The sequence below is a fragment of the Zingiber officinale genome, chromosome 10B (genome assembly GCF_018446385.1).
Source record: "Zingiber officinale cultivar Zhangliang chromosome 10B, Zo_v1.1, whole genome shotgun sequence".
NCBI lineage: Eukaryota > Viridiplantae > Streptophyta > Magnoliopsida > Zingiberales > Zingiberaceae > Zingiber > Zingiber officinale.
The window spans coordinates 23,044,109-23,054,558 of record NC_056005.1 but is presented as its reverse complement, the minus strand read 5'-3'; positions in this window follow the sequence as shown (position 1 = coordinate 23,054,558).

The following is a 10,450-nucleotide window of genomic DNA, read 5'->3' as shown; positions in this document are numbered from 1 at the left end:
ACGTCCGGTCAGCCCGTCGACCTGTATGGACTTTTTGCCAGCTATCCGGTCAGCCCGTCGACCTAGCTGGACTTCTTGCCAAGCGTCCGGTCAGCCCGTCGACCCGCTTGGACTTCTCGCCAGCTATCCGGTCAGCCCGTCGACCTAGCTGGACTTCGTGCCAGACATCCGGTCAGCCCGTCGACATGTCTGGACTTCTCCTGCACACTCGATCAGAGTGTTAGACAACAACAGACTAACTTAACCTGATTTGTCATTCATCAAAACCTGGGTTAAATCATTAGTGCTAACCGCACCAACAATCTCTCCCTTTTTGATGGAATGACAACCTGGTTAAGTTAGTGAAAACATATGCAAGAAAAACACAAGCATTAAAAGGGTTTTTTAGTTTATATTTTCAACTCTGGTTTAGCTAACTTAACCACTAACCCTCCCCCTTTGGCATTCATCAAAAATAAGCATTGATTAAATAAGCATAGATTTTTTGAAATGTCAAGATAATCTGGGGGAATTTAAACTTTTGAAAAACTTGTTTAAAGCGTTAGCTTTTAGATTTTAGAAAAATAGCTAAGTCTAAATAGACAAAATCTCAAACACAAGTGTATAAGTTCTAGATTTCAAGATCAAGTTTTAAATTTTCAAAACAAGTTTCAACTTTGAAACGCTTTTCAAACATAAGTTTTCAAAACTAAGTTTGAAAAATTTATTTTTCCAAAACTGATTTATTTTTCAACACTAAGTTTGTAAAAGATTCAATTTTCAAAATTAAGGAAAATGATTTTGAGAAGCTTAGTTTGTAAACTTAAGTTTTGAAAAATCTAATTTTCACAATTTTCAATAACAAAGCAATTTTTAAAACTAATTTGTGTAAAATTTAACTTTCAAATCAAATTGTCAAAATTAAGTAAAATCAAATTTTAAGAACTAGATTTTTAAATTCAATTTTCAAAACTAAGTTAAATCTAATTTTCAAAATCAATTTTCAATAAAAAGTAGAACCCAATTCTTAAAAAAAACTTAGTTTTATAAGAGTTAGTTTTCAAAAATAGGTTTAAGAAATTTTTAAGAAAATATTTTCAAACACAAATTTTAAAATATTTTAAATAGAGGGAAAATTTTAATTATTTCCTCCCCCTGAACCGACATAAAATTTTGAAAATATTTGCTAAAAATATTCAAAGTAGATTTTTTTTTAATTGAGGTAGAATTTTTTAGAGAGATTTTAAATAAAAGATTGAAAAATAACACTTAAGGAGATAATTAAAAACCTCCCCCTGAATTTGATACTCCTTTAATTTATTAATCCTCCTTATTTATTACTCCCCCTTAATATAAAATTTTACAACCGTAACAAATTTTCGTATCTAAGTGTTTTAGGCGATTGTATAACAATTGTTTATTTAAATTTGACTAAACGTAATCAGTTAAAGTGAGTTAACCTTTAGTGTAATGTTAAGTAAGATAAGTTGTTATTAATTCAATAATTAATCAATATTAATAATTTATTGATTAAATTTTGCTAAAATCTAAATTTTGTATTAATTGATGAAGGTGTTAGTTATAATTTAACTTTTCATTTACTTCCTTTTAAGTTGGATTAACTTAGTTTAAAGTTGGTGATAATTTGAAGTTATACTCGTTATTAAACAAGGTTAAGTAAGGTTCAATTTAAGTCAAACTTTAATTATGTTTTAATAAAAATAATTAATATTTTAAAGGTTGATAAAAAAAATGACTTAGAGTAATTTTTAATATTTTTACTAAGGTTAAATCAAGCTTAGTTCTCAAATAAAGTTAAATTTAAATAGTTAAGTTCTACTTATTAATTACATAATTAAGTTTAAAATTAAAGTTAACGGAATTTAAGATTTTAAGTTAGGTGTCTAAGTTTTAAATGAATTTAAAAGAATTATAATTATTATTATTTTTAAGGGATTTATAACAGGATTTTAAAATGATTTTTATAATTATTTAATGACAATTAATATACGTTCAATTCAGTTTTGATTTTAGATTTAAATTAATATCAGTGATTAATTTAGGTTTAAGTTTTAAGTTTAAGTTAAATTTTTAAGTTTTAATTTTCAGTTAGGTTAAATTAAGTTGAAAAGTAAAGTTTAAATTAAGTTTTAATGAGTTTTAATTTAAGATTAAAATAATGTTTAAGGAAAAAAAAATAAATTAAAATCTAAATAATAATTTTTAAAGTTTAAATAATCAATAAGAATAATTTGAACAATAATCTTAAGAAGAATTTTTCAAAATGATTCATTAAAGATATAATTTTTAAAAGACTTTTTTTTTATTTTTTTTTTACTGATTTTTGAAAGAGTTTAAAAGTAATTTTTAAATAATTTTAAAATGGTTTAAAATAATTTTTAAAAGAATTTTTAAAATACTTTTTAAAAGAGTTTTTTAAAATACTTTTTAAAATGTTTTAAAATAATTTTTAAAATACTTTTTAAAAGAGTTTTTAAAAGGTTTTAAAAGAATTTTTAAAATTTTTAAAATTTTAAAATGATTTTTAAAAGAGTTTTTAAAATGATTTTTAAAGTTTTTAAAAGAATTTTTTTTAAATTTTTAAAATGATTTTTAAAAGTGTTTTTTTTTTAATGTTTTAAAATAATTTTTTTTAAAAGAATTTTTAAAATTTTTAAAATGATTTTTAAAAGCGTTTTTAAAATAATTTTTAAAATGTTTTAAAATAAATTTTAAAAGAGTTTTTAAAAGGTTTTAAAAGAATTTTTTTAAAATTTTTAAAATGATTTTTAAAAGAGTTTTTTAAAATAATTTTTAAAATGTTTTAAAATAATTTTTAAAATACTTTTTAAAAAAGTTTTTAAAAGGTTTTAAAAGAATTTTTTAAATTTTTAAATTTTTAAAATGATTTTTAAAAGAGTTTTTAAAATTATTTTTAAAAAGTTTTAAAATAATTTTTAAAATATTTTTTAAAACAGTTTTTAAAATGATTTTTAAAAGGTTTTAAAAGAATTTTTAGAAGAATTTTTAAACTTTTTAAAATGATTTTTAAAAGCATTTTTAAAATAATTTTTAAAATGTTTTAAAATAATTTTTAAAATAATTTTTAAAAGATTTTTTAAAATGATTTTTAAAAGAATTTTTAAATTTTTTAAAATGATTTTTAAAAGCGTTTTTAAAATAATTTTTAAAATGTTTTAAAATAATTTTTAAAATACTTTTTAAAAGAGTTTTTAAAATGATTTTTAAAAGGTTTTAAAAGAATTTTTAAAATTTTTAAAATGATTTTTAAAAGCGTTTTTAAAATAATTTTTAAAATGTTTTAAAATAATTTTTAAAATGTTTTAAAATAATTTTTAAAATACTTTTTAAAAGAGTTTTTAAAATGATTTTTAAAAGGTTTTAAAAGAATTTTTAAAAGAATTTATTAAAATTTTTAAAATGATTTTTAAAAGAGTTTTTAAAATAATTTTTAAAATATTTTAAAATAATTTTTTTTTAAATAATTTTTTAAAGTTTTTTTTTAAAATGATTTTTAAAAGAGTTTTCAAAATAATTTTTAAAATGTTTTAAAATAATTTTTAAAATGTTTTAAAATAATTTTTAAAATACTTTTTAAAAGAGTTTTTAAAATGATTTTTAAAAGGTTTTAAAAGAATTTTTAAAAGAATTTTTTAAAATTTTTAAAATGATTTTTAAAAGTGTTTTTAAAATAATTTTTAAAATGTTTTAAAATATTTTTTTTTAAAAGAATTTTTTAAAGTTTTTTTTTAAAATGATTTTTAAAAGAGTTTTCAAAATAATTTTTAAAATGTTTTAAAATAATTTGTAAAATGTTTTAAAATAATTTTTAAAATACTTTTTAAAAGAGTTTTTAAAATGATTTTTAAAAGGTTTTAAAAGAATTTTTAAAAGAATTTTTTAAAATTTTTAAAATGATTTTTAAAAGTGTTTTTAAAATAATTTTTAAAATATTTTAAAATAATTTTTTTTTAAAAGAATTTTTTAAAGTTTTTTTTAAAATGATTTTTAAAAGAGTTTTCAAAATAATTTTTAAAATGTTTTAAAATAATTTTTAAAATGTTTTAAAATAATTTTTAAAATGTTTTAAAATAATTTTTAAATTTTTAAAATAGTTTTTAAAGAAATTTGAAGATAATTTTAAAATACTTTAAAGATTTTAAAGTTAAATTTTTAAGTTAAATATAAAAATATTTAGGTTAAAATAAATTTTTAATTTAAAATAATTTTTAGGTTAAAATAAATTTTTAAGTTAAAATAATAAATTTTTAAGTTAAAATAATTTTTAGGTTAAAATAAAATTTCCATTTAATATAATTTTTAGGTTAAAATAAATTTTTAAGTTAAAATAATAAATTTTTAAGTTGAAATAATTAAATTTTAAAATAGATTTTTTAAAAATTTAATTTTAATTTTATTTAATTTAATTTAATTTAATTTGAAATTTGAAATTTGAAATTTAATTTTAATCAATTTTAATTTATTTTGAAAATTAATTAATTTAATCCTTATTCATCTCACCCGATCTAGATTATCAATCAGGGAATCCTATAATTTTGTGAGATGAATTAGATTTAATTACAGAGTTTGGTTTAACTTGTGTTAGATTCAAGTTTAGCTTTGGCCTCAACAAATAGGCATTCTTCGGATAAACTTCTAAGCTTGATGAGTCACTTGGACGTCATTAGAAGTAACCAACCTTTCGAGGTTTTCCGAATAGTCCTATCCACGAAGCTTAGTACTAAACCTTGGTCTAACTAGTTAGGATCCATTTAAAGGTAGCTTCGGTCGGTTCCACTTGGCCAAATGCACCAGATTGAAGCCATATCTTTCTAGACATGCGATGCCCAAGCTTCCCCAACGTACTATCATCAAAAAACTTCACCAGTACCATGATTCAAATTAAACTTTAACCCTCTTTAACTAGTCCTAATTACCCTGTCGGGTAGGTTGGTTGGGGTTTCCCTTTTCAGGTAGATTAGTTTTGGAGGTGCCAGCTATTCTGGAGCCTCCCCCTGAATTATTGGCCATTAATTTAAGATTTTTGTATAATTAGAGTTGGTTTTAGTTAAGTTTTAATGTTTAATTTGTAATTTAAATTTAAGTTTTTAATTTTGAATTAATTAAATGGGTCAAATTATCTTTCTTTAAGAGAGTATATTTAATATTTGAATTTTCTTTCAATTTCAATTTTATTGGGTTAATTGAATTATCTTTCTTTAATAGCTTATTTTTAAAGTTTAAGTTTTTATTTATTTTTAAATTTGAATTAACTAAACTGTTTGAATTATATTTTCTTAACGGTTTATCTTTTAGCTTTTTATTAATTGTTAATTTTGAAATTTCTGGATTATTTTTGTTTAATATGTTATCTTTAACATTTAATTTTAAGTTTGTTAAATTCCGTTTTGATTTTATCCTTATATTTTCTTTGCCTTTCAAATTGATATGGTTAATTGAATATATTAGATTAGTTTTATTTTAAAGTTTAATTTTTTATTAATTAAATTATCTTGGTTTTGGATAGCATTTTCTAGACTGATTTTATCTTGATTACTAAATATTTTATCAAGGTATTTATTGATTTTATCCATTTTCTCATTTTTAGCATTTAAATTCAAATTTATTTTAATGTTTGACTTATTTATGTCTAAATGCTCACCTAGTTTTAAATTTTCTGAATTGATTAAATTATTTGAATTGATTTGGTCATTGTTCTGTTTGACCAAGTCAAGGTTGATGCCAAATTGATCAGAGTCTTGATTGACTTGATCAGAGTCTAGATTATTTTGTAATTCTGAATCTAAATCATTTAAATCTAGATTATCATGCACCATACTTGGACTAATTTCATACCTATCATCATGCTGATTATTTAAACTACTATTAGCAGGGGTATTTTGGTAAATATTACTAACTTTGACCGCAACCCCTAATTCAGTAGGCTTCTCCGTTGGATTTGACTCGAGTCCATATTTGACTTTAACTTGATCTTCTAGCTCCATCGGCGTCTCGTGAAGCTTGATCAACTGGGTCCACAGCTCATATGCATTCTTGTACTTTTCTAATCTGCATAAAATATTGTTAGGTAAAACATTACAAATAATGTTGCTTACCTTTTTGTTCAGTTCCGAGTTTTGAGAAGGTTTCCTCAAAATTAGCATATAATCGATGTCTACGCTTCCTAAGAAGCATTCCATTAATCGCTTCCAGTAGTTGAAGTCTTCATGATCGTATGGTGGAGGTTCGTGAGGGTTCCGTCCTTCTAGAAGAGTCATTATTCTTGCACACAGAGAAACAAACAAAAAAATCCCAAGACTTGGTCTTGGATTAGCAGTGCTGAAAAAAAATAATATTTCACTATTTTCGAAAAAAAGTAATAAAATATTATTAAAATATTAATAAAAAAATATTATTTCAAAATTTTGAAAATGTAATATTTTGTCAATACTAAGCAATGGTGAAGAGATGACGATGTATTTTTCAAAAACAGTTTTGGAGGGAAAAAACGAAAGGCGTAAGGTTTTATTTTAAAGACAAACGATATCTAATTTTTCTTTCAAAAAGTCCCCCACCTTTGCCTGATTGGTGGTTGCACCAAATCAGAGCGGTACCTGCTCTGATACCACTTGTAGGACCGTGATCGTTCGATAGAGGGGGGGTGAATATCGATTCGAAAAGTCGAGTAAAACTACGCAGCGGAAAAGTAAATGAACACAGTTGTTTTTACTTCGTTCGGAGTCTGTGACGACTCCTACTCGAAGGCCCGTGGTCCTTGACCACTTTCGTTGGGCAATCACTAGTAATTCGAAGATAATTACAAAATGAATACAGGAAATGCTAGTGAAACAAAGTAATATCGACAAAGAAATTAACTAAAAACCGAAGGAGCACTTTGTCGGAGCTTTGTTGGCGTCGCAGGAACGTAGAGCAGCAGGACTAGCAGTAGAAGAGTTCTCAGCTTGATTATTGATTTCTGAAGCTCCTGCCTGGGGCTTCTTTTATATGTTGCTCCGGGCGCCTGGATTCCTTCCGGGCGCCTGGAATGTGACGTAGCTGCTCAAACCGAGATGCTCCACGTGGCGACGACTTGGCTGGATATAATTTGCTTTCCGGGCGCCCGGACCACCTTGTTCCAGAAAACTCCCTTTTCCTGCAAGACAAAGTTAGTCCGAGGCACATATGTATTCTGCAACACAGATTGTTAGCACAATTTATGAAATAGAATTAACAGTAAAAATATGACTTAGATTCCGTCTTTTCGAGACCGAAATCTAGTCACGATCTCGACTTAGATATCCGAAATGGATCTAAGCCGGATCGACGCCTAATGTTCCCTTCCCGAGAACGCGTCCTCGCAGTCACTCCCCTCCAGTGACTTACCTCACTTACCTGTCAGACGTCCGGTCAGCCCGTCGACCCGTCTGGACTTCTTGTCAGCTATCCGGTCAGCCCGTTGACCTAGCTGGACTTCTTGCCAAGCATCCGGTCAGCCCATCGACCCGCTTGGACTTCTCGCCAGCTATCCGGTCAGCCCGTCGACCTAGCTGGACTTCGTGCCAGACATCCGGTCAGCCCGTCGACCTGTCTGGACTTCTCCTGCGCACTCAATCAGAGTGTTAGACAACAACAGACTAACTTAACCTGATTTGTCATTCATCAAAACCTGGGTTAAATCATTAGTGCTAACCGCACCAACAGGATGTCTGTTCCGCTCGGCGGAAACTCGAGCGGGGCTCCGGTCTCGCGAGTGATGCTCCTGCCGCTCGCGCGTCCTCTGACCACCGGCTCTCTGATCAGTTTTGCGTTCGGGATGCCGATCCGCGCTGAGTGACCGGTGTTGGTATTCCCTGGGCTTGGGCTGATGAACCATGGAGTCGCCACGGCATTCCCATGCGTTGTGTGTTCATGACTGATGGAACTTACAAAACATTGACGTCCATTTTTTGCCCTTCTTCTACCGATTGGTCTCCAAATGCACCGCATGTGTCCTTGGTTCGGGGTATTGTGTCGCTCCTGCGGCTCGGGGTTCTCTCGGGGGCTGATGACTACTAGGTACCCTCCGTTCGAATGGCGCATGGGGCTCGATGGGCGCTTCTTTTCTACGGGCCGCCTGTGCTTCCTCCACGTTGATATACTTCGTGGCCTTCTGCTGTAGATGAGCGAAATCTAGTGGTGGCCTGCGGATGAGTGACCTAAAGAACTCACCTTCCCACGAGCCCCTGGGTGAAAGCATTTACCAGTACGTCCGAAGAGACTGCGGGTATATCCATCGCGACTTGGTTAAAGCGCTGGATATAGGCCTTGAGCGTTTCTCGCAGGCCCTGCTTCAGCGAGAACAAGTTGACGCTTGTCTTCTGATGTCTGCGGCTGCTTGCAAAATGGTGCAGGAAGGCCGCTCGGAAATCTTTGAAGCTGCGGATGGATCCGTTCGGCAATCGTGTGAACCACAGCTGCGCCGGCCCCGATAGGGTTGTCAAGAAGACCCTGCACTTAACTCCATCGGTGTATTGGTGCAGCGTAGCCGCATTGTCGAACTTGGCCAAGTGATCGTCAGGATCGGTGCTCCCATTGTATTCCCTGATCGCCAATGGAGTGTAATGTCGGGGTAGGGGATCCTCCATAATTCTTCTTGAGAATTGATCGTTGATCCTTTCAGGCGAGTCCTCGTCTCGTTGCGCTTTTCCCTTCCTAGCATCCCTTTCGGGCGCCTCATCTGACGAGGAGCCTCGGTCTCAGCGGGCTCGACCTCCTTCCTCCGAGGGCGTCCAGAACAACGCTCGGTGAAAGGGGATTGGTGCGTTGGGCGCCGATCCGAACGTGTCCGACTTTTTGCGGATTTCCTGGTCGGCCACGGGTTCAGCTTTGCGACCTGGGTCTCCAGGTTGGCCAGATCCTGAGACGGCTGGCTCCTGTGCTGAGCGTTCGGCCAACACTCGTTGCTGCTGCTCCATCGCTCTTGCCACTCCCGCTTGGATTAGCTTTTCCAATTCTTCTGTCGTCAGCGTTACGATCGTAGGTCATCCGACTTCTTCCATCTTCTGCTTCCGGGTTCAGGTTGAAGTTCCCACAGACGGTGCCAATTTGATCTTGCCCTGAAGCTGAGTAGATGGCCACCGGGGAACAACGCTGAGGTGGCTCTTCGTCTACACTGATGCTCCCTCGCTCTTGCAACCACAAGTCGTTAGTGCCAAGCCGGGAGGGGGTTCCTGGCGACGACCCTCCGACGCTCAAGTCACACAACGGCAAGTGAAGAGAATAGAGGAAGCAAAGAAGAAGTAAATGGTGGTTCTAGAGGACGTATGCGCGTACATCCGCAGATGGCTGCTTCCCTCCTTATATAGAGCTTCGACGGGCTGACTACACACTTCCCGGGCGGATGTGCATCCCCAAACTTTCCCCAAAAGCTAACATCGAGAAAGCATCCCTGACATCTTACCATAACGGGGCTAACGCATCTCTGCCAAGGAGGCGGAATCTTCTTCCGTACGATTTTCTGTCCATCCACGCCGTTAGCCGGCGGCATTGACTCCCAAAAGGATGTTGACACATATCCCCCATCTTATTTGTCGGTTGTTAGTCTGATTGAACTTCCCTTGATCGATATGGCCGACCAACTCTTTGACCTCCTACGAGTATATCTAGATCGATCGGCGTGAGTGCCCTTGGTCTCTGTGCGTTGTAGGATCAGCCAACCCTCTTTGAACTCTTCCGGTCGATCGGGTTGTAGGCTTGGCCCACCTTATCCGAACTCTTCTGGCCGATCAGGTTGTAGGCTTGGCCCACCTTCTCCGAACTCTTCCGGTCGATCGGCTTGTAGGGACTTCGGCTCGGCCAGTCTCTTAGCTGACCACCTCTTGACTTAGACGACCACCCAAGCATTGAACTCTCTTGGAGGTGGGACCTCCTGGGTTATCACCGGATCAAAATATATATATATATATATATATATATATATATATATATATATAATTCCATCAATTCCATCATATGACTGTAAATCTGAAAAAAAAAATCGCATTACAAACTATTTTTTAAAAATATTTTATAAAAGCACGATGTTTGAAACATTTCTGTAGCTACTGATTAAATATGATATTTTAATGTTTAACGATACAAATTTGAAGGGGAGGCTACAATTGCGCGGAATGACACTAGATCTTGACCACTATTTGAATTTGATGATTTAGAATTGACGTTAAATCGTAAATTTGATAATCCTTAATTTTAATCGTTTAAAATAGTTGTAGTTTGAAATCATCAGTTCACAGTTAACATCATCACGATTCAAAATTATTATTATTTTAAATAATATATAAATTATAAATTTATAATAAAATATAAAAAATGACTTGCAATGGTCTATATATCCCTATAATTTCAAATGAGTATTCTGAACCTTAGAATATCATTATCATTATTATTTTTTCCTCGAGTGTCAAAATTTGTG